The sequence below is a fragment of the Acanthochromis polyacanthus genome, chromosome 2 (assembly GCF_021347895.1).
Source record: "Acanthochromis polyacanthus isolate Apoly-LR-REF ecotype Palm Island chromosome 2, KAUST_Apoly_ChrSc, whole genome shotgun sequence".
In the NCBI taxonomy this organism is placed as follows: Eukaryota; Metazoa; Chordata; class Actinopteri; family Pomacentridae; genus Acanthochromis; species Acanthochromis polyacanthus.
Genome location: NC_067114.1, coordinates 19997211 through 20024643, shown reverse-complemented (window position 1 = coordinate 20024643; position 27433 = coordinate 19997211). Strand labels below are relative to the sequence as shown.

At 39.9% G+C, this 27433-nt stretch overlaps 1 long non-coding RNA gene across 1 annotated transcript in view; it reads right to left on the bottom strand.

Moving 5' to 3' along the window:
* The window catches only part of LOC127532485 (uncharacterized), a 156710-nt gene extending 132908 nt beyond the window's left edge, over positions 1-23802 (bottom strand). The window contains exon 1 of the long non-coding RNA XR_007939919.1: positions 23766-23802. This is a non-coding gene — a long non-coding RNA (uncharacterized LOC127532485). The remainder of the gene's footprint in view (positions 1-23765) is intronic.
* Between the last annotated feature and the right edge of the window lie 3631 nt (positions 23803-27433).

The following is a 27433-nucleotide window of genomic DNA, read 5'->3' as shown; positions in this document are numbered from 1 at the left end:
AAAAAAAATAATTGTAAAGAAGAGTATACAAAAACAAAAGGATGATTTTAATACCGACACGATTTATTTAAAACTATAAATCTATCTGAATATCTTTTAAAATGATTTGATATTTTTCCTCCCTTTGTTTATTTTAATTGAATGACTCTTCCATCTCAACAAATGGCAAAAGCTAAATAGTGCAGTGAATTGTAGCCTATGGCATTTCATTTGTCTGTGAGAAATCTTCTTTGTCGTATCTTAATGAGGCAATTGATTTTATTTGACACATATTGACTTCAGTTGTTGTTTCTTTATTTTGCTCTGGCAAATTCCACTGACTGCAAAGCTTGAGCTTGGAAGAGAGACAATGTATTAAGATGTGCTTCGCCAGCTGTGTAGCATACAGCATTCTCATGCTTTAGCATATCATTATGCAGTGTGTCGTTCCCACTGTGACTGAATAATATAAGTACCACACTGTGCCAATGCTACAGCGATGTTCCTGCTTCAGGTGCTAGAAAACTACTTACTTCTTGCAAAATGTCTTGTTTGGTTTCTACTTAAAATTACCAGTAGGTGAAATATCAACTTTATTTTCGGTTTCAAAACCAGACAGGTGTCAGCACATTTTCATTTAAATCAAACACTATGTAATTCACTGACCGATGCCGACATCCCACATTGATAGGTACCTTAAAGTAGAGGCTGAGCAAGACACTTCTTGTTAGCTAGGGGCTTTGCCAGCACTCCACTAAAGCCATTCATTAATAACACCAACTCCAAGCAATTTGCATGCCTCAACCTTCTCTCTGAGGCTTTTCATAACCCGGCATAATTATAAATCTACATTAGTCATTCGGAATGTATATATGTGTAGGGGCTAAAATCCTCCTTGAAGTCACAGCACTGGTAGAGTATTAAAGTCATGAAAACTAGAATCAATGCCACTGTACAGTCTAGTATTCCTGTCCCCTAAGGCAATTCAGTAATCTGGAATTGCGCATTCGGAGCCAAGGTGTATTGTCTTATATTATTAATGACAGTGTGCTCCAGCCCCTGACCGAGCAGGATGAACTGGTCTGCAATGAACCTTGCAAAAGAGTCAATGACTTTGCATCAATCCATCTGAGGTGAACATCAACCATTGAAGATATATCAACCCAAGGTGAGGAGGAAAAAAAAAGATTAGATAGGAATCAATGAATACTGTAGCAGGAATCTTTTCTCCTGCATGGGGAGTTGCACTGCAGAGCTTAAGTTATTAGAATAAATACATGTGCCACCTACATTGCATTTTTGTATGTTTTTCTGGGAAATATGAGAAAAATGTGTCTGTGGCTTCAGAAACTAAAAAGGATGTAAAAGTGTTTCTGTGTGCAAAACTGGGAACGTGCACTCATGCAGATACTTTAAGATGCTTGCTGTTGGAACCTGTGTAAAATGTAAAATTACCCATCATCCTCACCTTCTTCTTTGTTGACATTGTTGTTCGGCTTATAAAGCTCGAGCAGAGCTTGATCACCTCCACTGCACATTGTTTTCCATAATGTTCTCAGCTCCATCTCTCTTCCTTATCGCTGATCTGCACCAGAGCTCAGCTTTGTTGTAGGGCAGGGTGAAATCTCTATGTCCCTCCTCTTCTTTTCCCCTTGTCTCTATTCCACTCGTCTTCATTCAACTAAACAAGGCACAAGTGTGGTTCACATGCTTGTCCTCTTAGAGGGGACATCGGTTCATTCATTAAGACACGAACCTTGCAGTTTTCGCCAGCTAACTTGATTGACAGAATGGCTCCTCTCTGCCTCTCTTTTCCCCCTCTCTCACCTGTCACAGCTCTGTTCATCCCACTGACATCTCACCAGCTCTCTCCACGGATCAAAGGATTAAGCCTGGGAGGACAGCAATTGCTCAGCTTTACCTGGGGGTTAAGACAGCAAATAACCAAAATGTAAATCACAAGACAGATACCTGCAGTGCTTATGACTGTAAAAACAGAAGATACTATTTTAGCAACTATACAGGAATTACGGTGTGTACATTTGAAAGTTCAGGGTGTATTCACACAAACAATATTTGTAGAAAATTTGGAGGAGTGCTGTGGATGGCTTAGCATGACTGTGCTCTCAAAAAATTTGCCTCATGAAGGCTGAGTCACATATGTTCAAACAAATGATGTAGATAGAGTGAATAAGGACTTTGTCTGCTGACAGTGTGCAATTTGCAACTCCAATTATTGAAGTGTGTACATTTATGTATTGACTTAACATGTCATTTGCAACCAAACATTATAATTTGATGTGTCAAATAAAAAAAATAGAGAGAGAGCATTTGTAACGCTAAGTAAGAAGGACTGTAAAGTGAGATTTGTAACGGAGGCCTTGGCTGCTCAGAAACATCTTCAAGTGAATGTGTCATAAGTGACTCATAGGCTGCTAAAATATAATTTAGCTTGGCTATAAAACTTAAATTACACATGTAACCAACTTTAATTCACTGAATAACAGATGAATAGCTAAAATCAATGAGCTCCATCTGGGAATATGCGTGGTTAATATACTTGTATGGCTTGAAGATCCCTAGCACTACACTGGGATTCTGCTGGATGTTATAGATTTGAAAATTGTAGTCTATAGAATTCCCATCCATCCATCCATTAACTATACACCGCTTTGTCCTCCGTAGGGTCACGGGGCGGCTGGAGCCTATCCCAGCTGACTAAAAGTTTTTCCGTGCACATCTCCTGACATCACCCGTTTGGTGGTCGTGTCACTAGCAGACCACTAGGTGGCAACATGAAAGGCACTTTACATTCAGTCCCATAGAGGTGACAGACCAACATGGAGGCTTGGTCGCAAACTTTTTATTATGAAAACAGTAAATATTTCTGAAAGCATTTGAGGCAAGAAATAAACTACGCAGTTGCTGAAACTGTCCTCATTTTAGTTCAACAGTGGCTCGTGCAGCTGTTGTGTTAAAGCTTTGCGAGGCGTCTGACCTCCAATCGCACGTCTCATTTGCATAAAGTTGAGGTCTAGGCAGCTTTAAGGCACACCACACATTGCATTCTGGTAGTGTTGCGGGGTGTTCACATAGAGAGTGAATGGGAAGCAAGAAACTGATGGAACCTGTAGACACACACCATTAGGTTGAAGGCAGGGGACATCCTGGACAAGTTGTCAGTCTATAAAATAGGGAGACAAACAACCAAGCACACTCACATTCACACCTACAGACAATTGAGAATCATCAATTAACCTCAGCATGTTTTTGAACTTTCAGAGGAAGCCATTAGAAATCCTGTAGTTGTGTATTGATAGAGTGGACCTACTTTGTTGGTAGGTAAAGCGAGGTGTCAGCTCAATAATGCACATGAGCGCTACTCTAAAAACGCACTGCAGTGACTGGGTATTATGTGTTTTTTTTGTTTGTTTGTTTTCGCATCCTCGTCACAACCTTACGGACGAATTTGCCAATCAATGAACAACTGTTTTCCTGTAATGCAACCTCCAGCGTGTAGAGACCAACAGAGGAGGAAGAGTGTTGAAAAGTTTAAAAGGCAGGCGTATTGAATATTCTTTATGGCTTTTTTAAAGTTGTGCTTGGACTTGGAGAGGGTGGGTAGGTAATGCATTTTTCCACCATTTGGACCTTTCAAGTTAACATGATGGATTCACATTTAGAAACGAATGGATTTGGTGTTCTTGGCCTCCTTGAAATGGATCACAGCCGTCATCCATCTGGCGTGTAGCCTAGAGATCGGCTCAAGGATTACATTTACAGGCACAAATAAATAAGGAAATAGACAGTACATTTCTATTTTTAATGAATAATTTTCTTCATTTTGTACATTATGACAACTAAACCTGGTTAGGCTGAACGTAGAGCAGCTTTGTCTAACTGTTAATATGTTTGCACAACTTAAAGCTAAGTCTGATACTAGTCTGTTTACCAACCATTAGGTTTTAAATAGAGCTCACAGAACAGAAATATATAACTTAAAACAAAGCTGACTTCAACACAGGCACCAGTGTATGGCAATATTCCAGTGTTGGAATTTATGTTACGATGCTTTAATTTTGATAATCTGTGGGCTAAACATGCTGCCTGTGGAAGACAGTATAAAATTATCGCAGAACTTGAAGTGATCTGCAAGAAAAAGTGTCTAATAACTCCAAAATTAAGAAAAGAAAAAAAATCTTTAATGGCTGCAGAAAATGTAAATACAAGCTTTGAAATCTTGCTACTGACTTTTGCACATGCCATGACTGCTTTCTTTTCAGTTCATGAAATAAAAATAACTAAAAGTACATTAATATTCAAAACGGCCCATTTTTAATGTGGCATTGTTGCATGGGATGTATCGGCAAAATGCTGTTTGCTCACAGCTTTCACATCCAACAACATATTGACAGTTGTGCATGCAGCATTGTTCATACAGGATAAGGAATGGTTACTTTTTCAAGATAATAATGCCTTGAAAGCTACAATAGCCAGGTCCTCTGAGTCAAATCTGACCATTTCCAGCACTGAATACCATAAATCATTTTTCCTCTGCTGCATAAATTTTACCATGCATATATTTCACCTCATTCTCAGGAGCTCACTAAAAGAAAATCTTCACCAAGCAGAGTGATATTTGCATATCACTGAATGGTGTCGTCAAACGCTGTAAATCCACGTCTCTTGATCTTCAAGATCTTTGTTAGTGGCCAATTTTTCCAGGATCTGAGGCTCAGCATGTCCTCCACCACATGAAAACGGAGCAGTGGGAACACAGGCATGTACTGAGATCAAGACTTACTGAACACTGTACAATTATTCAGAGACCTTCAATAGCAACCGCTCCTTCAATAACAATTCTGTTTGTAGCTTAGCTGCAAAACTAGTAGCTCTCTTTGTTAAAAAGAAAAAAAAGTCACTGAATGTTTAATCGTCTGGCTTCATTTGGGGCTTGTAAGTAACAGTTTGTGAGTACAGACAGAAAAAGTGCGTTAGTATTCAGTTTTAAAGCATCTCTCCGATTCCGGGCGGGTTCCCTGCACTGTAGCTGCAGTGTGGGAATGTGTTTTGTGAGGCATGGAGTCTGGACAAACAATAACAAATATTTGTTTTTGTGTGCTTGTTTGGCCTTGGTTAACCTTTCCGCCTATGGTGGTTTGTTTTTCAGCACAAGAACCAGAGGCTTTCTTTGCAGACATAAGTCAACATTACACATTTTTCCAGCAACTCAGCATTGCCACCATATTGTAGTAGCAAGAAGGCAACACACGTTTAAAAGGGTGCAGGAGATGAACTGTGACATTAAGATGATTTACATATAAAATGTGTTACCTGGAAGAGGAGTATTTCCAGAAGCTGTGCCAAAAATAATGCTCCCACATTGGCCTACTAGAGGCTGTGTGTGTGTGTGAGTGACTTTTTCACCTCAATGCTTCCATTCATTTGTGTTTGCTGTGACATGCACGCTGCATTGTTACTCTTTCAGCTATTGAGTGTCTGCTCCTTACAGTAATCCCAAGGAAGGTTAAAAGCAAACCAAAAAAAGCAAAAAGTCAGCCTTTTTTTCATTTCCACTCGGAAACACCTCTTCATTTTGTCGGCGAGTGCCTACATCTGTGTGGAGCGATGAGATTGATTGTGTGAATAGTGAGCGCTCAGCAAAGGTCGTGATGGACGTGGCAAAGGAAAATTTCCAGTGACCGACTACAGTAGATTAAAGATTACGTGTTGGAGGTCTGAACGGAGAGCTTGGACTGCTTGCTGTATTGCAAAATCTTTAAATAGAGTTTGATATTTAAAACAGACTCTTTTGTTCATGTGGGACCCGGAACTCTACAGCAATTTATTATGATAGGCTCCTACAGAGAGAGGAAGCCTTGACAGCACTGCTCACTATGCAAGTACGGCATGTTGGAGTCTTTGCTTGCTGTACTTTTAAAAAAATCTTAATTATTGCGCTTTTTTTAAGCAAAACAGGTGTTTTTGTTTTTTTTAGTATTTAGAGTTTGAAAGTTTGCTTTTACACATCTAAACATATAGTTTAGCCATAGTGTACAGATTTCTTCTCCTTTTGTGTAATCTCTCATCTTCTGTTTTGTCAAAAACTTGCTAAATTAGCCAGTAGCTCACCCTGATCTCAAAAATACCCATATTTGCATAATTCGTGTGTTCAGATTTGACCGAGTTAATGTGCAGAGAATGGGTTTCCATTTTGCAGCTGTGATTGCACCTCATATGTGTCAAACTACACTGAACCTTTCCTTTACATGTCAACCCACATAGTATCTTTGCCTCACGTTTCTGCCTCCATGCAGGCCCTAGACTCTCCCGTGTCTCCATTCTGCAATGCTGGCTTTTTGGTTGGAGCATATAAAAGGACTCTGCCTTTGTTTTATTGGCATCATCTTATATATCAAATGCGTACTGACCTTTCTGCAGGTTCTGATTTTGAAATAGGTTGATCAAAAACATGAAGGAGAAAATGTGGAATTAGCCTGAGATGCTATTTCAATAAAGAGCTGAACTCAGAACTCAGCAGTCACCAACAAGAAATTAGAAGCTTGCTTTTGTGTGCTTCTAAATCAATGCCATAACAACTCTTTCATTCTAACCGGATGCAAAGTACTCTCATGAGTGACAGGGGATTTGTTAAAGAATGGAAATAACCCCTTTCCTTTCAGGATTGGAACAGGCTGTTACACTGAGTGGTGACTCTCATTTAATGGTTTCAATTAGACATTTGTTATTTTGAAATGCATGGCACTCAAAAATGGGTCTATTATTTGCTAGCTTACTTTTTATGAAATGGTATTAAAGGGAAACAAGAATCACGTGTCCTGTTGGTTGGATGTATCAGAGTAGCCTCCATTGTTCAGATGTGTCCCTTGGTGACAATGCGTGGTGGGAGACTGAATGAGAACAAGGACAGGACACTATGGTCGAGTGGAGAAACGGCTTCCACATGATGCCAGTGTGAAAAATCTGAGGGCCAGTAGTATTTCAAGTGTTTTGTCTTTTTTGTTTTTTCACTTTCTTTTGAGATAGAGAAACTGTGTGGACAAGTTTATGGGGAAAAAAAAAAACTTAAGTCTGAGTATCTGTAAGCCTCAAGCTCTGTCTGTTGCAAGGGCCTCTGGGAGGAATCCTTTAGTGGTTTCCAGATGGTGTGTGCCAGACTTCACAGAATTCAAGATCAATGGGGACCCATCCCATGTATTAAACTGTGATGAATCCAGATTGCAGGGCTATTTTTTTTAAAACAGAAGTTTGTAGCGAGGAAAGGAAAACCTGATGTGACAACAGAAAAACATGTTCCAGGTTCATTTTTACTGGGATGATGTGAACAGTTGTAGGGAATCTCATTTGTAGGAGATCAACAGGGCTTATTTATTTATTTACTCATTTTTGTAGTTTTTCAATCAAAAGATCTATAAAAAAAATTAGGGCTGGCCCGAATAGTGGTTTCTGGCCTGTGAATATTCGGGCCCTAATAAAGACGAATGTCCGGATATTGGCGGGGTGGCGGCGGTTGCGGCAGCGGCGGTTGCGGCAGCAGCAGCAGCGGCGGTGGCGCGGAGACAGCGGAGACGGGCCGAATATTCGGATACGTTCGTCTGGTCTCCCGGGTCCACATTTTGCCCTCGTTTAGTCTTTAGTTAAACTGAAGAATTCTCAAACACCGGTTTTCAGCATCTTGTCTTGTGTTTATGCAACGAAGTGAAGCGTGGCTTCAGAGTCGGCAGCCACCCGGCCATTCGGGTGGTGTTTACAAACACGAACGGAGGAGCCGAAATGAGCCGAAGAACACGGCGGGATGAGCCGAAATGGGCCGAAGGCACAGGGAAGAGACGAGCTCCGAATATTTTCGTCTGGGGGAGGAGGGGGTGATCACATCGGCATATATGTGTATGTTATAGACACGTGTATATGTTTATGTGATCACAGGACGAGATGAGCCGATGTGGGCCGAAGGCGGAGGGAAGACAATAACACTGCATATTCTTTCCGCCCGGTGACGTCTGATATTCGGATACCAAAATTAATATCCGGATAGTGCCATAGCGAACGAATATTTGGATATTCGGGATATTCGGGTCCAGCCCTAAAAAAGAATTCCACGTGTTTTTGCTATTTATTGCTTACATTCTGTATGTAATTATATTGGAGAGTTCAATACATACGTGTCCAACAGCAATAAATTTAATCCATGTCTGTAAGTTCTATCTTATACTGACATGTATTTTTGTCCCCATATTCATTATATTTAAGGTAGCAAACAATTTATAGCATACATGGTGAAAGTCAAATACTTTTTTTTTTTAAACAGTGCTACAGTCAGATACACTACAGAGTCAGCTGACCTACACTTTTGCTTTTCCAGCATGGTCTTGGAAGCCACTGTTGGTCTGCTTATGAACACTTTATTAGTGTCAAAGAGAGGGACTTGCACGCGCAAAAATGCACATGCGGACGGAGAGGCTGCCCAACACTGAACAGTGAAACTTCTATTTCACACAGACTGGCTGTAATGTTCTCTGTTCTCTGTTAAGGCCTCCATTACTCTGCCGTAGCTTGGCATCACAAATAGTTATTTACTGCACTATTAATGCCATGGATGTGTTGAAAATGCATATTTTAAAGTAGACTTTCAGTCGTAAACTGACTAAAGAAATCCTCAGAACTTTTCTGCTACTCTGCTGAAGTGGTCAATTGCCCTCCAAGGAGGATAATTCTTGATTCAAAAATACACCATCATGTAAACATTTATTTGGATATTAAATTGTGTGGTTCAGATCCTTACAAAAGCATATAGTGTAACTGATCCACCTTTTCTGTAGCCTAGCCGCGCTAGACAACCCACGGCAACAAATTTAATTCTCTGCCAGGGTGGGTCTAGTTACCCTCCGTAAGGCTCGAGGTTGGATGCTCCTAAAACTGACCGGACGAATCGCCATGAAGTGTAGAGTCAGAAGGCGGGCGTAAATAAGTGACGACAGAGGTGCGACGATTCTGACAAAAACAACCGGCGCACAATAAACAGTTATCTTTTGACTTGGCTTTGGCCACAACCCTTAAAGATTTGAAGCTAAAATTCAACTTGAAAGATAAACAAAGGACGGCACTGAAGTGTTTCATTGAGAAGAAAGACGTATTTGGACTTATGATATGGCAAATCCTTAATATACCAGTTGGCTCCGCTGGTTGGGAAGCTAATGGGACTTAGCCACAATCCGGCGCTCTCGGAACTCCGTCAGCCTATTCGTTGCGCCGATTGGTTGTATACCTACCCAACTGCTGCAGAGTGATTTAAAAGACTACCTTTTAGCCCGCCTCCCTCCCTGTCGAGCGTTCTTAGACCCTTGTATCTTAAGAGCTGGGTCTAGCGCGGCTAGGCTACCTTTTCTGTACAGTAGGTAGAAATTTTATAAAGGACAAAGTTTGGAACAAGTGAGATGTGTGCATGCGGTTATGGTGACTTCTTACCACCCTTGTAGTCAAACAAATGTTGAAGCAAAATCTTTAAAGGGGAACTTTGGTTTTTTTTCAACCTGGGGTCTGTTTTCATATGTCATTTCATACATGTGAGTGATGGAGAAATTAATTTTCGACATAGCTCCAGTATTTAGCCAGGCAGGCAGCTTCGCAGCTCAGCTAGCGAAAAGTATGGGGCAACTTGCCCCCCCGCGTCAAAGTCCACCCAAACGTGCTTTTTTTCCCCACACTGACCGGCTCGGATAGTCTCAATGAGTGTCTCACAACATACTAGAGATGAGAAGTGAACGAAAACCTCCACATTACTTGGCGATCGCTATTTGTTGTGGTCTGTATCCAAAGCTCAGGACGCTAGAAAGCAAATCTCGTTCCGAAATCGCGCGATATGTATGAAATGACATATGAAAACAGACCCCAGGTTGAAAAAAAACGAAGTTCCCCTTTAATAAAATCTTCTTCAAAGTCTTTAATACATGACTTCAAAAGTTTGGGGTCACTTAGAGATGTACTTATTTTGAAAGAAAAGCATGTTTTTTCAATGAGGATAACATTAAATTTATCTGAAATACAGTCTTGACATTGTTAATGTGGTAAATGACTATTCTAACTGAAATTGGCAATTTTTTAATGGAATATCTCCATAGAAGTACAGAGGAACATTTCCAGCAACCATCACTCCTGTGTTCTAGGGGTACACGGTGTTCGCTAATCGTGTTGAAAGGCTAATTGATGAATGAAAGTGTGACTTTTCATTGAAAACATGAAATTGTCTGAGTGATCCCAAACTTTTGAACAGTAGTGTATGTGTTCCTACGATTAGCATAATATTCCATACAATGATTATTTTAATGAACCCTTCACCCCAGTGTACATTTCTAGTGCATAGCAAATGCTCACTATTTGTTTGTGTTCTGCCTTTGGAGACATTACGTAATTGGTTTTTCAGACCTGCTAAGAATAGGTCTGTGACTGTAAATGTCAATCTGTCCATCCGTCCACCCACCTCTCTGATGCAGACGGAAATATCTCAGCAACTCTTGAATGGATTGAGATTAAATTTTCCACGTATGTTCATGGCCCCACTCGTGTGGATCCTTTAGGGCTGTCACTGTGGAAGTGGATGAAACCGAATAGAAAAGACAGAGATGTTAGCAGTGTGAGCTGCCTCTGAAAAATAGAGAAGTGAAACATAAATGAAATAAGAGGCTATGTTTTCCAATATGGTGATTTCCCCCCCTTTGGAAACATGAGTAATGTTTTTCGAGGGGAATATTGATCTTTTATTTATAACACTGGGAATAATGAGGCAGCACACGTCGCAGTTGTGGGCTTTTTTCATAACCACATAGAAGTGATGCTGAACTAATTTGGTGGCTACTGCTGAGCGGCAAGGGGGCTGTATAGTGACCATGTTTTGGTTTTACTAGTTGGTTCACTGCTACATTCCCATGGCTGCCTTGGGCTGCAGTCGTACACGAGGGAGAGTGAGCAGTTCCGCTTTGGTTGTTGTGTTGAAAGAGAGCAGGCTGCATTGCCTCAGGTAAGGAAGCATGGTGGTGCATTTGCATTTCCTTAACATCCTTATTGGCATAACTATGCAGAGATCTGTGAAAGTCTTAGAATGACTGCTCAGATGAATAAAACTTCACTTAAACCATAATCTTTGTTTGGACAGGATCCACACCAGCATTTCACATGTTGAAAAAAGCTATATCAGGTGTTTTCTCATAATATTGACCTATTTCTCTTCTCAACGCGCTGTACTAATAGACTTCAGGCATGATGGATCAGGGGCTGAGAAGCCTGTCAGATGACTAAAGATCTAATCTTTTTCCATGTATAATAAGAACTATGAATTAGCAGAGATAACAAGCATGCATTGCCTTTGCTGCAGCATGATTGGTTTGGGAGTCTCAAGCGTTTTTTTTTTTTTTTTTTTTGAAGGCTTCTGACTAAGTATGCCTAGTTTGCAGATCTGATGTGTGACCTAGTTATGAATCTGTGTTTTTTTTTCTCTTTTTTTTTTAGGATTAACAGTGGATTTTAATACATCACAAAATGAGTGTAGCTGGATATTTACTATTTACTACTCATGAAGATTACAATATCGTTAATCTCTGCAGCAAAGCACCATTTGAAGGACTTAGTTTCACAGCAGCTTGCATCACATGAAACCTGTGTCTCGTAACTGTCCCTATACCTCCATCAGTCTTTAAGGTGATCTTTAAGTTGTGTCTCTTGATGTCAGGTCTTGTAACGCTGATAATTTCTGAGGCACTTTAGATGCAAAGCACTGCCAACACCTTTCGGGGATAAAATGAAAAAGGAGATTGCAATGGAGTCTGTCCCTTTCCCGAGGGACAGTAAATCCATGCGGAGCGTACTTGCCTGAAACTGTCTTTGAATACAACCAAAGTGTTCTGAACAGATTCATCTTCACTTCTCTCATGAATCTGTGATGGCTAACATATTCCTGTCTTCATTAAAATGTAGATGCCTTGAAATGAAAATTGTTTATGCAAGACATACATGAAAAGATGAGACGCTGACATCACATTTTCAAGGACTGAGCACAATTAAAAGTGCATTTCAAAGGGGTTGAATGCAATTGAATCATTGGATTCAGAATTCCAGGAGGATGGAGCTTCCTTTGTCTTCCATACACTACACACACTTTGTCAAAGTGTGGTAATGGTGGATGTTATCTGTGATGCTGCATTTTGTTGTGAAGAGGCTTACTTGTAATAATTGAAGAAAGAAAGTTTGAGTTTCCACCAAATTCCGAATATGATGAAGCTAAGAGTTCACTCTGTGAGACACTTTGGCCCAGTGATGCACTGAGCTAAATGCTAATGCTAACCTACAAACCTGCTCCCAATGATAATGTTAGCTTGCTGCTTTTTAGTAGGTATGTTTACCATGTGAGCCATCTCAGCATGCTAACATGTACCAGTTAGTACCATGATAAAATAAAATACAGTCATTCTTTATTTATCCCACAGCAAAGACATTTACCATGTTACAGCAGCAAAGCTGAAAAATGGATGGACATCAAAAAACAATAAAAGTCAACAATATAACAATAGTAATAACTGAAACAGGCAGTGTTGCACATATTGTAGATAGGAAAAAATAATATTGCACAGGAAAAGACTGATGGTGTACAAAGTTCTTCTATATTTGGAAAACAATGAAGTAGTAAAGACTTTCCATGTGTAGAAAATAATGCTATTGTGCAGATGCAATTATATGTAGAAATTTTTGTTAGTGCAAGCTTCTAAATATATAAATTCATTATGTCACAGGATTCTTAATGTCTGTTTCATATCCCCTGGCAATTTGCTAAATAGGTTTCAAGAAATGTCTATCAAAATTGTTAAATATCAACCTGGTAATGATGCTGAAGTCAAGCAATTCATTATCTAGAACCCTTGAATTTCCATTAGTCCATCTGGAACGTATTTTGATGTCTCTCAGAATAAACCAAAACTCTAATCTACTGGTGGTTCTAGATGAAGTCAGTGGATCACCAAAAGGTTTTATCTTCTGGATGCCATGACTGCGCTTACGCAATTACAGCCATAAAGGCAATCTATTTAAAAGTTGTAATACATACATATGTTTTCTCATCAACTAAGTGTATTTGTGTGACATTTCCCTTTTTTTTTGTTCCAATGGAACTCTCTTGTTACTTTTCTGTGACTTGAGCTCTCTTTGACACTTGTGATTCTGATGTGCTTGCACATTTTGTTAAAAGATCCATCAACTAATTTTATGGTCTCCCTGCATCAGAGACGACTATTATAGTTTAAAAGCAATTTCACCTCCTGTGTCTAAAAACCCTCCAAAAGAGGAATTAGCCAGAGACCCCACCACCACCCAATTATCTCATCAATTAAGTTTCTAAAAGCAAGTGAGGACTTAATTAGAAAAGTGTCTATATTGGTAAGATGCTTAAACCCAAAGCTGTCAACCCTACAAAGAGGTGACCGGAGGTCTGGACCACCATCGTATCTTTCTCACCCTAATGAAATGCCTCTTCATATTCACAGCTATCTCCTTTGCTGCTCAAGAAAACCTCAGTGCTCCAGAAGCAATACTATTGATGCACTGGAAATCTCTCTGGTTTCATCTGTGCTTTTGTTGTTGAATCTCATGGGGGGTAAAATGTCATTGTCTTATTCTGCGGTGTAATGTGTAAAATCGGATAAACGGACCACATAGATCTTCAGTAATTAGCTCCTGGATTGTATTGCCTGAGAGACATGCACTGACCGTACTATAGTCATGTATCCACTTTATGTGTGCATACCAGCAAGTAAAATGCAATAAAATCATTATGTTCTCACATCCAACTGGATTTTCTCAGAACTTCCTGTGTACACACAACTGCAAAGCTGTATTTATTGATCTTCACGTTGCTCCCCTGTTGACCTTTAATCAGTGCGTGCTTTACTTATCTCGACCCATAACTGATACACTATGGATATTCTGTCTTTGAAATTGACAACCATAATTTGAATACAGTCCAAGGATAGATCAGTCAACCCTGAATAAATCACTTTCTTTACTCAGCTGGAAATAACCACTCCCAGATGTCCTTAACTGTTTGTGATCGGTCGAAGAACACATGCTGTAAATGAAAAATGATGACAGGTTTGGAGATGAGATGTAATTTTCATTGTGTTTTGGCCTTTCGATTATCAGGACAGAGCTTTGTGGAATTGAAGGATACAGGAGGAATGTTCTTCTGCAACACTGGGCTATATTAAGCTCTAAGTGTTGACCTTTTTTCTTGGACAAAGAACAGAGCCTGATACATACTGTACAAGTATTAACCCTGCAGAGCCCACAGTTGTAAAAATACATGCATCACTTTTACCTATATTCTAAATAATGTTGCAATTCTACATAACTGGGTGAGAGTGATTGTCAAAAAAGCATGTGGTCCGGATACTCTATGTAAAGGCATTTCACTTCTCACGTGTTCTCATATGAAAAGACTTATTAATAACATTGTAATGTCTTTAAGATTTCACTGTTACTAAGTTGTTAATGTGTTTTTTTCTCTTAAAAATTTGAATAAATTCATAAATTATTTCAGATTGGAACAAAAAAATATCTTTTTCTGTGGAGATTTCTGACAGTGTGTCTGCATCTTACCAGTTAAATTGTTCAGAGATGAGCATGAATGTTGAAGTGAAAGTGTAAGTGCTCTGAGAGTTTGCATGTAGCATGTATTCCATTAAATACAGTACATAGAGAATAATAATCGGCTAGCCAGACAGGATTGTGTGACATCAGTGAAATGTGTAAACAGGGTTAGGATTAGATCAAAACTGCAGTTTCAAGCAATTAATTTAGCAAGTAACAAATCCTGCAATTTAGGATATACATTATGCAGGAGATCTGAGTTTAAACTGCAGAGTGAATGATTTTACAATTTCAGGCCGTCCTTGTGTAATGGTCACGCTTTTGACGGTGTCTCGTGTGATAATGTTCTACATGTTTTAAATATGTTTTATTGCGGACATTGAACTCAAGCAGGAGTTTAAGAAATATTGCAGAACAAATTGGTTTCAATGTCTGGCAGAAAACTTTTTTATTCCTAGTTGGGACTAATTTAATTCAAACCCACTATTTATTATTTTTCTGAACTCAACTGATTTTTTTTAACCGTGAATATCTTTAAAAGTTTTCTGAAACATGCTGTCTAATGCTCTCCGGCCTGTACTCTACAAAGAAACAGTTAGGGTAATATTTTCTCTGCCAAGAAACGGTGGAGTTTTGTGACAATCGGTGTACGTCTGTCTATCTGTCTGTCTGTGTGAAACATTACTCAAAAATGGACTAATGGATTTGGATGAAAGTTTCAGGGAAGGTCAGAAATGACACAAGGACAAACTGATTAGATTTTGGCAGTGATGTGGCTCATAGTCAGTATCCACGGCTTTAAGGATTTCCCATTGCCAGATATAGCTGCCAGCATGGCGTTGCTGTAACCATGATGTGAACACTGTCAGTTACCTGCTGACGATCACATGATTGCAATCCTACTACAAAATGACCATGATTTATCCGTTGGAAATCATCCAAGGAACAAATGATTAAACTGTGGGGTGTTTCTGAGTCCCATCAATTCCTGCCGCCCGCTACATGTTTAGGTCGTGTATGTAGCAAAGCCCAGCCAGACACTTTAAGTTCAGCCCTCAGTCTTTTTTTTGAACACAAATTCACCTTTTTGTCCTTTACTTGTTTCTTCACTGAAAGAGCTTGTCCCCATTCCAGTTAGGTACTTATGAGTTTAGACACATCCTTTGCTAGACAGCAACAGCATGAAACCATTTTCTTTCAGCTTTATGAGAATTTTGAGACTTTTTTGGCAGCGTCTTTGTCATAAACACTTAGATAAACACTTCCTGTGTCTGTGGAATGTTGACAAAATAAAAGCCCGCAACATTAAAAATACGTCTTCAAAATAAAAGCATGGAGGGAACGGTTATTTTAACACAAGCAAAACAAAGGCTTGCCAAAAGTGATGAACTCATCAACAGACCATTATTAGAGTAATTTACACACAATTGGGCATTCGTAGATAACATGCACATGCATAACACATGCCTGTACTCAGTACAAGGTCATTTTTTATTCAAGATTTCATCCGTCGGAAATATGTCAATTAAACAGCCTTGGCGGAGTACTGTGGCCTCTGAGTACTTTTCTAGTTCTTCATGGGAATACAACAGTAGCCAGACTAGAATGTCAACAAACCTGTACAGTCCCATCAAAGTGCTACACATTTTTCATTTGTAATAGACAGGGAATCAAAGAACCCACCCTTCGAACTCAGAGCCAGTTACACAATGTCTTCTGCTGCCCCCACTTCACTATCTGTACGCCTTTCATCCCATCCTCTTGGAGAGGGACAGCGGATTCTCTTTCTTCTGCTCCTCGGCCTCTCTGTTTGATCTCTGTAATTCAGCTAATGAGGCTGGGCCTCTGGCAGGCAGCTGGCATGCACACTAAAGGCAGCAGCATTGAGATGTGCCCCCAGATCTCAGTTAGCTGCATAGCGCCACCCCATCTGACTCAGCAACCAACTCTGAAACATCCAGAGCCACGTTATACAAGGTGGAAGAATCACACTTAATTACCTGCAGTTGGAAAATCAGCAGAATTTAGATATAATGGAATCTAGGTCAACTTGATCTCAGCAGAAAACCGACAGAGAGCTTTGAGTTGAACCTATCAAAGGGATGCTGGCAGTTCCTTTCACTCTTAATTTTTTACGTGTTTTGAGTGTATGGTGATTAATCTTGTTTTGCCTCGACTGGGCAATTTGTTTTGCATGATGAAATGTTCTCCCATGAAGAATGATTTTCATTATACTGAAATTTTCAACACACAGTCAATCGTCCCATCGGTCACGCCCTCTTTATCAAATAGGTGCTGTTCCCATCAATTAAACTTTGGCACCAACCTACATTCGATGAAAAAAAAGTTATTTGTAGTGTGGAATATGAAATGTGCCAGACAGATTTCTCTCTGGAGTGCTGGGGGAAGCTCAGGAACGTCTGAGTCAGCGGTCTTTGAGGCGAATGCAAACCTCTCAAAAATGCTAATCTTTGATTTCTTCCAGATTAGTGAGACTCATGCTGAGCTGTAGATGCAGAAACACAAGTAGCTGGCGGCCATCCTACTTCTGTCTCCTATGCATGTGATTAAACGGAAACCTGCTGCATCCTTTTATTGTTGGTCTTGAGAAAAGGACAGTCTCTGCTGATGTTACAAAACATGTTTGTCCCATTTGTTTTAAAGGAAGATGCATGACAATTATTTGGATGTGGCTGTGGCTCTTTTCCTTGAGCAGTATTAAGAAATCTATGTCAGCATAGTTTAGTCTGCCAGTCTCCTAACAGTGCCCTCCTTAAAAATAACTGCAAAGCTGTCACTCACAGCGATGGAAATAAACGGCGTATCCACAGCTGTGTAGCAGATGATGTGCCTATTGTTGGTGCTATTAATGCTAGGTCACTGTGCTGTGGTCGCCATCTGACCTGAGGTTTGTTCACTCAAAGTGAAAGCTTCCAGCCTCTTTGGTGCGGGGGTAGAGAAGCCATGCCAACTCCGCGCCCTGCTTGAATGCCATGTCCTGGAGCCAGGCACAGATGGCATGAAAGGAATCCTGAACTGCGGAGAAAAACCCAAGGCGTCTACCTGGGGGCTCGCAGGGTGGCACCATGGTGGAACAAACTCAATGTTCACACCACCAGGATCCAGCTCTGCCGCAATTCCGAGCTTTTTGAGTTCACAAATTGCTGCACTCTCTGCTTTGCTTTTCTCTCCTGCAAATATGAAGACCACAGGAAATAGGAAATACAATGCACATGAGTCAGCATTTATACCCAGCACTATAATTTAGCTGCTTATCTCGTATTTGAAATTCTCAACAAAGACTAGCAGTGAAGAAGTAAACACAATGTTCTCGCATAATGTCATCAAAAAGTACACGAAGTTGGCAAAAATTTTAATTAATGAAGTCATTCATTTGTTTAATCAAACATGACACAATGCTCTGTATTTACATATTTATTCAGCTGAGAAAACATTATGTCAGAGCCCCCAGCACAAATGTCATCAAAGGCGGAAATTTAAAATTCCGATTTTCTGCATAAGAGACATCACCAAAGGGAGTAAAGTGGGAGAAAGGAGGACTCGATGGGTAATCTAGGGAAGCATTTACTCAGCAACTTGCTGCATGTCTCAGGTGATGTAACTGCTTTATTAGGCAGACTTAACCTAGGTATATGTTCTTGTGTAAATGTTCCCCGAAGAACAGTATATGATCGTGAAGTGTCATTCGTGCTCATTTGTGCAATATGAAGCTTCAGTGGCATGAATTGCTCCATTTTCCTAAAATGAGCATTGAAATCTGAAGTAACGTGCCAGGCGGAGTGTCAGCTCTGTGTAAAAGTATTAGCTACACACCTTAAAGAACTAGGATATGCAGTAGAGCAGGCCTGCTTGCGACATGGCTGGGCTAAAAGTAGTTCAGTAGTACATCACAGTGTTATCTATTTGGAACTGACATTCAGGTAAATATTAAAGGTCAGCCTGTTATTTTCTCTTAGTCTCTAAATTACAAATCAAGATACTTTGTAAAATGACAGAAGATGCAGTGCTACGTTGTGATGAAAAATGATAACATGGACCTTTCGTTGTGATACTGTAATGTCTTCTCTGTGCCTGTGCAAGTCTCACATACAAATAAATACACAGACCTAATTTTTTATCTGTTTAAAATGGAGATGATTCAGGATATTTTGTGAGTATTCTAACAATGAACCCAGTATCTTTTGGTCGAGCCATCTTCAGAAAAGAACACAGTTTTTTCTCTTGTCACAGAATTTACCATAACGGTCAGCATGACCAAACTCCTGGATCGGAAGTACTGCCTCGTAATGCAACCAAGTCAACTCTGCACGTTCACAAAGGAGGAGCAGAGCAATGGCATTATATTGATTGTACAAGTGGTACGTTGTAAATTGGCAACCCTGTGTGTGTTGACTTTTGAAAGAGAGAGAAATTGTTCATCTTTATACTATATGCTTTTGAGTCAAAATAACTCCAGAAGGCAACATTATTCTCCATACTCTATTGTTATTCATATCAGGTCCTCTTATTTTGAAGGTCCCTGTTTATAGTCACAGTAGTTTTGGCCTATCGACTGATTGCTCAGTAACAGTCCATCAGTTTGGTCCTGATGGAAGTATCTCAGAACCTGTTCACTTCATTGCCTTGAAAGTGATTTGCTGGTCATGGTGCCCAGAGGATATTCTGTGATGACTCTGTGATCCTGTGACTTTCCCTCTTGTGCCACAATGAAGTTCACATTTAAGATATTGGGTAAAAGAGCTATTGAGTGGATTACTGGTAAAATGTGTTCTGGAAATTAATGTCCCTCAGGACAAATTGTGATAACTTTGGTGATCCCATATATTAGTCCCATTGCATCAGCAAAGCAGCATTTTGTTTCAGTCGCTTATATCTGCAAAACTAATAATGTTCTCATCAGCCCTGATTGTACTGAATAGCTCGACTGTATTTAACACTGATGAAAGGCAAATTTTAGCCTGCTAATATTTTAAACTAAGAGGCCTCACACAGCTGCTTGTATGGCTCTTCTCCTCTCATTTTCATTGTTCTTTTGACATTTTAGAGCCATAATTTGCACTCTTTGCTTGCGTTGCGCGCAAGGACCTGTCCTTGTTACTTCCCATCAGTGTTGTCTCTGAAAAAGAAAAATCTCACTGATTAGTTCAAATTTCTGTGCATTTATCATGCTCAGTGGTTGACAGTCTCTTTAATGCGAATTCTGAACATTAATTAAACTGAACCGATGGAGTTTGCGGTGGCAGCAGTTGTGGGTATGTAGGCGTGAAGACCCAACCATACATGGCCCCACAATAATGAGTTGGAACAGTCGCCATCAGTGGGTATGGTGTTAAAGTGCTGAGCAGGGAAAGTGAAGGTGAGCCCCACAGGACTCATTTGAGAGGAACGCGGTGCTGAGAGCAGCTCAGAAGCCACGCAAAAAAAATCACAATTACACATAATTACAGCTTGAAAACTGTGTGGAAAGGGGCTCTTTATCTGCCCGTATTGGCTCAGCACTCCACTGTGCCTCTAATTGCTGCTCTCCTACTTGTGCATATCTCTTTCTGTGCCAGTTGCCGCATATTGCTGAGGCTCGCACAAGACATACCTTCAGCATGTTTTACGGCTGCGGCATTGAAACAGCTGTGAAACTGAAATGCTTTGTAATTTTTTTTTTCTCCCATTACGGAAGCGTGGGTTTTCCATATCGGCCCCATTTGGGGTATGTACAGTACAACGTACCCAGGAGCAACCTTCTAGACAGACCTAATATTGGTTTGTCCTGAAATCTACCCGGCTGCTGTGTTTTGTGTGTGCCTACACAGCTATGGCAGGCGCTTTGATTCCCACTGCATGCATTCATGCTAAAAATGTCCACCCGTATATCTCCACAATGCACTTACGACAAAGCCATCCCCACATGTGGCGAAGTGTTAAGCTCCGGGGAGAAAAAAAAGAGCTGATGTACGGCGTGTGTGTGGTCGGTGTTTGACTGTGAATGTGTTCATGTGCAGTCAGCCCCATTCATCCGATGAAATGACAGGAAACTCCAGCACAGTTGTCGTGTAGCCATTACATTTTGTTGCTTAAGGGGCCTTTCAGGTCCTCTTGTTAGTCTGTCGTTTAGTTCCTGATGCTGCTTTGACCTGTTCCATGTTACCGCTGAACTCAACAACAATCGACACACGTAGACAATCACACGGACAGATGGGATTTCTTCATATCTTCATTTGTATCTTCTGATTCCTTCTAAAGAACATTGTTACAAGTGTGTTACATGGATTTTGGAAATAAATCGGACCCCAGTACGGCTCATTATGCACAGCAGTGATCAGCTGTGCCGTACTGTGACAGTCATGGAGACATTCTGCGGCTACTCTTTGAATGGCTGTCTCAGTGAATCCGTGTTAAAGTGATGATGGCTTATCATTCTCATAAATAATCTTAAGGTAAATTATGAAGGTGAAAACCAGAAGGGAGACAGCTTACTGAATAAGTCTGTGTTGTTACTGTCAGAGGTTATCATTTATCATTTTGATTGGTTGCCAAACTTCAAGAGGACGGTTTTATCTAATATGAGCCAGTGAGAGAGGAGACGCTTAAGAGACAAAAAGTAGAGAAATAAGAGGCTGCTGTTTTTTGTTGAGACTGTGATGGTAGTAGATGGAAATATTTTAGTGTAGTCTTTGTAGCAGTGCTAGCTGTGCTGTGAAAGTGTTCATCAAAATACTGTCAATAGCAAATTTCAACATTGCTCTCCTGTTTTACCATTACTGAAGAATGCAGCTGCCTGTTAAAAAAAACACATTTATGGGCTCAACAAAATGAAATATTCACATACAGATTAACACCCACAATAGTGCATGACTGAGAGTATTGCTAATTGCAGCAAATGTATCTCGCGATGCCTCTGACAGTGTTGTGATGGATTAAGTTAGCGTTCAGTTTAAATTCTTCTTATTACATTAAATGAAAATCTACACTAAATGTGACACTAAATATATTAAATCTAGCACTGAGAACCTTACTGGAACACTGTACTGATGCAGGGTAGGACTCTCAAAGCAGCATTAATTCTTCTTGGCATGGACACTACTATGTAAATGTTGGAACTTTCTTTTGAGGTTCTGCTCCATCTTGACATGACTGTATAATCATTTCCGTAAATTTTTCTACACTCATTCTAATGCATCCTGAACATATTCTTTTAGGTTCTGTTGTAGTAACTGGAGAGGCCGTTAAAGTCCACTGAAATCATTGTCATGTTGATGAAAGCAGTTTAAAGCATCTTTTGAGGTTGTACTGATGACACAAGACAGGTTGAGTCCATGGATTCATGCTGCCATCTGAATGTCTCAGCAGATATCAGGATGCATCAGACCAAGCCACGGTTTTCCAGTCTTTAATAACCGTCTGGAGTGTGTTCTGCTGTTGTAGTCCATCCAGCTTAAGCTTGCACGTGTTGTGCATTTTGAGATGCTTCTCTGCTCACCACACTTGGTGAGTGGTGAGTTACCATAGCCTCTCTGTCAGCTCCAACTGGCCTGACCGTTCCCCTCTGACCTGTCTCATCAACACAGCATTTCCGTCCACTGAACTATTTTGTTTTTCACACCATTCCGGGAAAAAAAACTAATAGACTGTTGTGGTAAAAAAAAAAAATCAGCAGTTTCAGAAATACTCGATCGAGCTTGTCTGCCACCATTCTCTGCTTAAAGTTTCTCAGAGCAAACTTTTCCGTCATTCTGAAGATTGACGTGAACATTAACTGAATGCACTGGCTTCTATCTGCATGATTTTGTGCAGCTGCAATGCTGCCACATGATTAGCTGATTGGGTAATTGCATGAATAAGCAGGTATACAGGTGTTACGAAAAGTGCTTGATGAATGTATTTTTTTCTTTTTTGTTAACAGAAATGAAGCCTGACTGGTAAGGAAAACATTCATACTGAAGGTATTTGAACATCTTTCACCACTGATGTTAATAATCATTTATGGCTGTGTATAGAAACCTTAAACACCCCTTTTGGTGAAAATCAAGATTTTTACTCTGTCTATTTGTCCATATGGTGTTTTTTGATATGTTTGAAGACACATCATGAGCAAAATAAGCAGTCGATGATGTGCCTGAACATTTCCAATCCAGAGTGCTGCTGACTGTCGGGCTTTTTGTGTCATCATTCTTCTTCAGAATTGCATTCCTGGTGGAACATGTGTGGCTAATTTACTTCAATGTTGCCATCTGCCATTATGCTTTGTCCCGTAGTTTTCCGGTGTTTGAGGTGAGCTGGTGTGCTGAAGCTGCATTAAGGGGGAAGAGGTGGGTAGAAAGAGAGATGTCGTGAATATGCTTATTCTAGAGCAGGGATGTCAAACATACGGCCTGTGGACCAAAACTTGCCCACAAGATGGTCCAATCTGGCCCGCAGGATGACTTTGCATAGTGTAAAAAATATAGAGAGGATGTTAACTCCAAATTGTAAATTATAAAACTGTAAATTTAAAATAATTTCAAGACCTTGACAAGTTGTTTTGATCATAGTAATATAAAGTAGAATACTATGTTGTTGAGTTCTGAATACCTGTGATTAAATGTTTTGTGCCTGTAGATAAACTGTGATCTGTACGTTGTAATGTGTGAATGATAAACTGAGGTAGCCTAGCCGCGCTAGACCCAGGTCTGAAGACACAAGGGTCTAGGAACTCTCGACAGGGAGGGAGGCGGGCTAAAAGGTTGTCTTTCAAATCACTCTGTAGCAATTGGGTAGGTATACAACCAATCAGTGCAACGAATAGGCTGACGTAGTTCCTAGAGTGCTGGAAATCAGAGGATGCGGTAGTTTGGTGAAGCCTTATTTATACAGTCAATGGGTGAAGCTCAAGTATATTACAGACATGTTAACAGAAAGATTATTCAGATTCTGTGCTAATGGAGCTCAACGACTGTTGTAGTTTTTGTTGTCGACCCTGGCAGAGAATTAAATTTGTTGCCGTGGGTTGTCTAGCGCAGCTAGACTAGTTGTTTCCGGTTGTTTCTGTCAGAATCGTCGCGCCTCTGCCGTCACTTAGTTACGCCCGCCTTCTGACTCTACACTTCATGGCGATTCGTCGGCCAGTTTTAGGAGCATCCAACCTCGAGGCTTACCGAGGGTAACTAGACCCACTCTGGCAGAGGATTAAATTCGTTGCCGTGGGTTGTCTAGCGCGGCTAGGCTAAAACTGAGGCATAATATTATTGAAATTGAAGTTATTTTTCTTCAGAAATTCTAGGTTATTCATTATATTTTGTAAAAAAAAAAAAAAGTTGACAAACTATGACAAAACATGACAATTTTCATTATGCACTTTTCTTTGCACTAAAACAAATAGAAAAAATTGGAGTTGTGCTTATTTCTAGGTTATTGTGCTGTGATTTCACTGGTCCGGCCCTGTTGAGATCAAATTGGGTTGTGTGTGGCCCCTGAACTAGGATGAGTTCGACACTCCTGTTCGAGAGGAAGCAACAGCGTAGTTACAGCTGAACTGTTTTAAGGCAGGAAGGGATTATTTTAATGGAAAAACTTCTGAATACGTAACTTTGACATACACATACACAACATAAGAGTTAAGTTCAATCAGTAACTTGAAAATATTCAATCTGTTTACTGTACCATCAATTTCTCCTTTTTGGCGGTGCAATGAACTGCACTTATACACCTCTCTCTGAAGATTACTGCTCTCTGATCCTCATGTCTTTTTCCAGACTTTAATATCTCATATAAGTAAAAAAAAAAATCCATGAAAAAGAAAGTATTAAAGTCTAAAATTCAAAGTACTTGGTTAAGATTAGGAGTAGATCACAGTTTTGGTATAGCACACAAGACAGGACATGCTGACAATCTTGCATTAACTCTGACAAAGACCTTCAACATCCTAAACCAAGAGGAGAGGCAGAAAGAGAACTCCAGGCACTGGTGTCAGAGCTCATCCCTTAACCCCAGCTGTGTCCCAAACAGCTGCATTATAAGCATGTCACACTTTCTGGATTAGACAAAAACATTTACCAGACAGCAAATAGTGACTCACAGGGTAGTTTACTACACTGTGCTAGAAATGTAGCGCGATACCTTGTCATTAAAAACCGTCTTAAATCCCGTTTCATCAGTTATTGATAGTTTACTTGCTCAGCAGTGTTTTGCTAAGAGCAGCAATTTTGATGATTAACATCAATGTGGGACAATGAGGCAGTGAATGTTTTTGCAGCACTCTGTTTCCACTTTCTGCTGGCATAGTGGGCAAGCCAAGCGCATTTTTCTCTACAGCAGCTTCCATAGCCTCCAAGACGCAGCTGCAAGTCCAAGCCCTTATGCTGACCGTTCTCAGCTTGTGGATAAGGCAAACACACGAAGCAAAGTATGGAACTATTTCGCTTACATAGCTGACAGTGAGGAAACATCACATGTCTGAAAAAGATCTTGTATAGCTATGAAGACCAAAAGAGCCAACGTGTCCACCTTAGCGAGGGATTTGTCAACAAACATGCCGATTTGTTCAAAGAATTCAAAGAATGACAGGTTAGCTGATGTGAATTATTTATATTGCACCTTCCAATTTAAGCCAGTGAGTGTGACAAGTTTTATGAAGTCAAATGATAACTGCTTTGCGTGATCTATTAGCTGACTTAAAGTGGAAAACCTTTATCTTTAAATGATAACACAGTGTTCACACTATGTAATGTTAACTTTATCAAGGCTCCCAAGCTGCTGGAGTCTACTATACTTAGAAATGATCAACTGAATTCTTGCAAAAAGTTTTGCTACACTTATCTCTTTTACAAGCCGCAGAATGACATATGAAAGTGGACATATGTGAACATATGAAGAGCTGATCCTAATGTAAAGTTTCTCTCGTTCTGTGTTAACATGCTATGGTAACAGTAATTCACATACTGCACTGCCCTGTCTTGACAGTCTTTGTAATTATCACAAAAAAATAAAAAAATAAAGTTCTGCGCTCTATCATGCATAATTCCATTGCTTTTCCTGAGGCTTTACACTTTGCTGTGGCATTGTTTCCATATCAGCATAAGATTTAGGCAGGTATCATATAGAAGTCAGAATTTTAGTGACTACACTATCAACAACTACTGTATGTTTACTACTGATTTACTATTGGATCATCTTTATTTTTTGAAATCAAAAACTTAACTCCTAGTTTGTACTGCTTATTGTTTGCTGCCTGACATTTTCTTATAAGCAGCATATCATGTACTTTATGCTGGTTTGCTATGTTCATGCACCACCTTCTTAATAAGATTAATGTTATCCATAAGCATGACGTACTGCTATCAGCACATTATCACAGCACTGTGGTCAGACGTACTGTGCACTCTGAAGTTTTTCCATAGGTGACTGTAGTGTGATACCACAGTACGTACGTAGTCTGAAGGTTTTTTTTTTCAAGCCCATTTCTTGTAGTCGCTTGATAGTGTGTGTGTGTGTGCGCAAGTTACTATTGATGTTTTTTTTTTTATCCACTCAATTGATATCTGACTTATTGCTTTTCTTATTTATCTGATTTTTCCTTTGGTCTCGCTTTGTCATTGTTTTCCCTGTGCCTAATGTTACTCTGACCCATTTGCTCCCTTCACAGCAAAATCCAATATTTGCAGATACGCTCCCTGCCTCAGCCTCTATAAATATGTTTTCAAAATCCCATTGATGTGTTTTTTTTCTCTGTGCAAATGGAAGGCTTGTAATTAGATTGATTATTTTAATGCATCTAGACAGAATTAAACCTTCCTGCAAAAGAAGCTCAATTTTAGAAGTCATGAGCTATAGTAAAGAATTTCCTATTTCTGTGCTGTGAATGCAGACCTCAGAGACAATATTTCTATTCTATCAAATACAGACTTAACATTATGCATGCAGCAGTGTTGAATGAATAATGTGCGTGCCTTTGGTCTCCGTTCCTCTTCTGATCTGAGGCGTTAGTGACATAAATCCATCTGTCGCTTGATGGAAGAAAATGTAAATCTTGGACCCCTTTGCATATCATGTCTAATTGGCTTCAGTCTTCAAACACCTCTGCCTTTTAGATGAATCTTTATCAGACGGATAGTCTGGCCCTCTCTCCTAATAACCCTCCGTCGGATCCCAAATGGACAGCATGATCTCGCCACACAACTGGAAATTTGCATCCAAACAATGAAGTTCTGTACACTGGACCCAAATACGAATACCACGTCCCTCGTTTCCCAATTTATGCATTGTAGATTTTCACTTGCATAAGACAACCCAACAGCAGAATAGTGAGGTGAATCAAAGGTGAAATACTAATACTTTATATGCAGGAACATTCAGTAAACAGCATTGTTAAAGATACATGGTAAACACAGCTGTTTTATTGTTGGATATGCTACTTTTCTGAATTGAAAACGTAAAAGAAGTATTATTGCAATAAATGCCCCCATATTCATCTGTACCCAGAGAATGATGCCCACTTTGAAATGCTTCTCTGTGGCTACTACCACAGCAGTCATCTTCTGAATGTACAGATTGTGCAATTTAAAAATATTCAGAAATAAAACACTGAAAAGTTAAAAGGCTAGACCTCTGTTTGGCCAGTCACTAACAAGGAAAACTAGATGCAGTTATTACAAAAAATAATTAAAAATGCCATAATGCAGCAATCAGGAGACTGTTTGCAAATAGAAAATTGCAGCATTTGCCATTTGTGCAAACAGTTCAAACAACCGACGATGTTTATGTTTTCCAAATGAGCAACCACTTGAAGTTGTGCAGATAATAACTGTGATCTTTC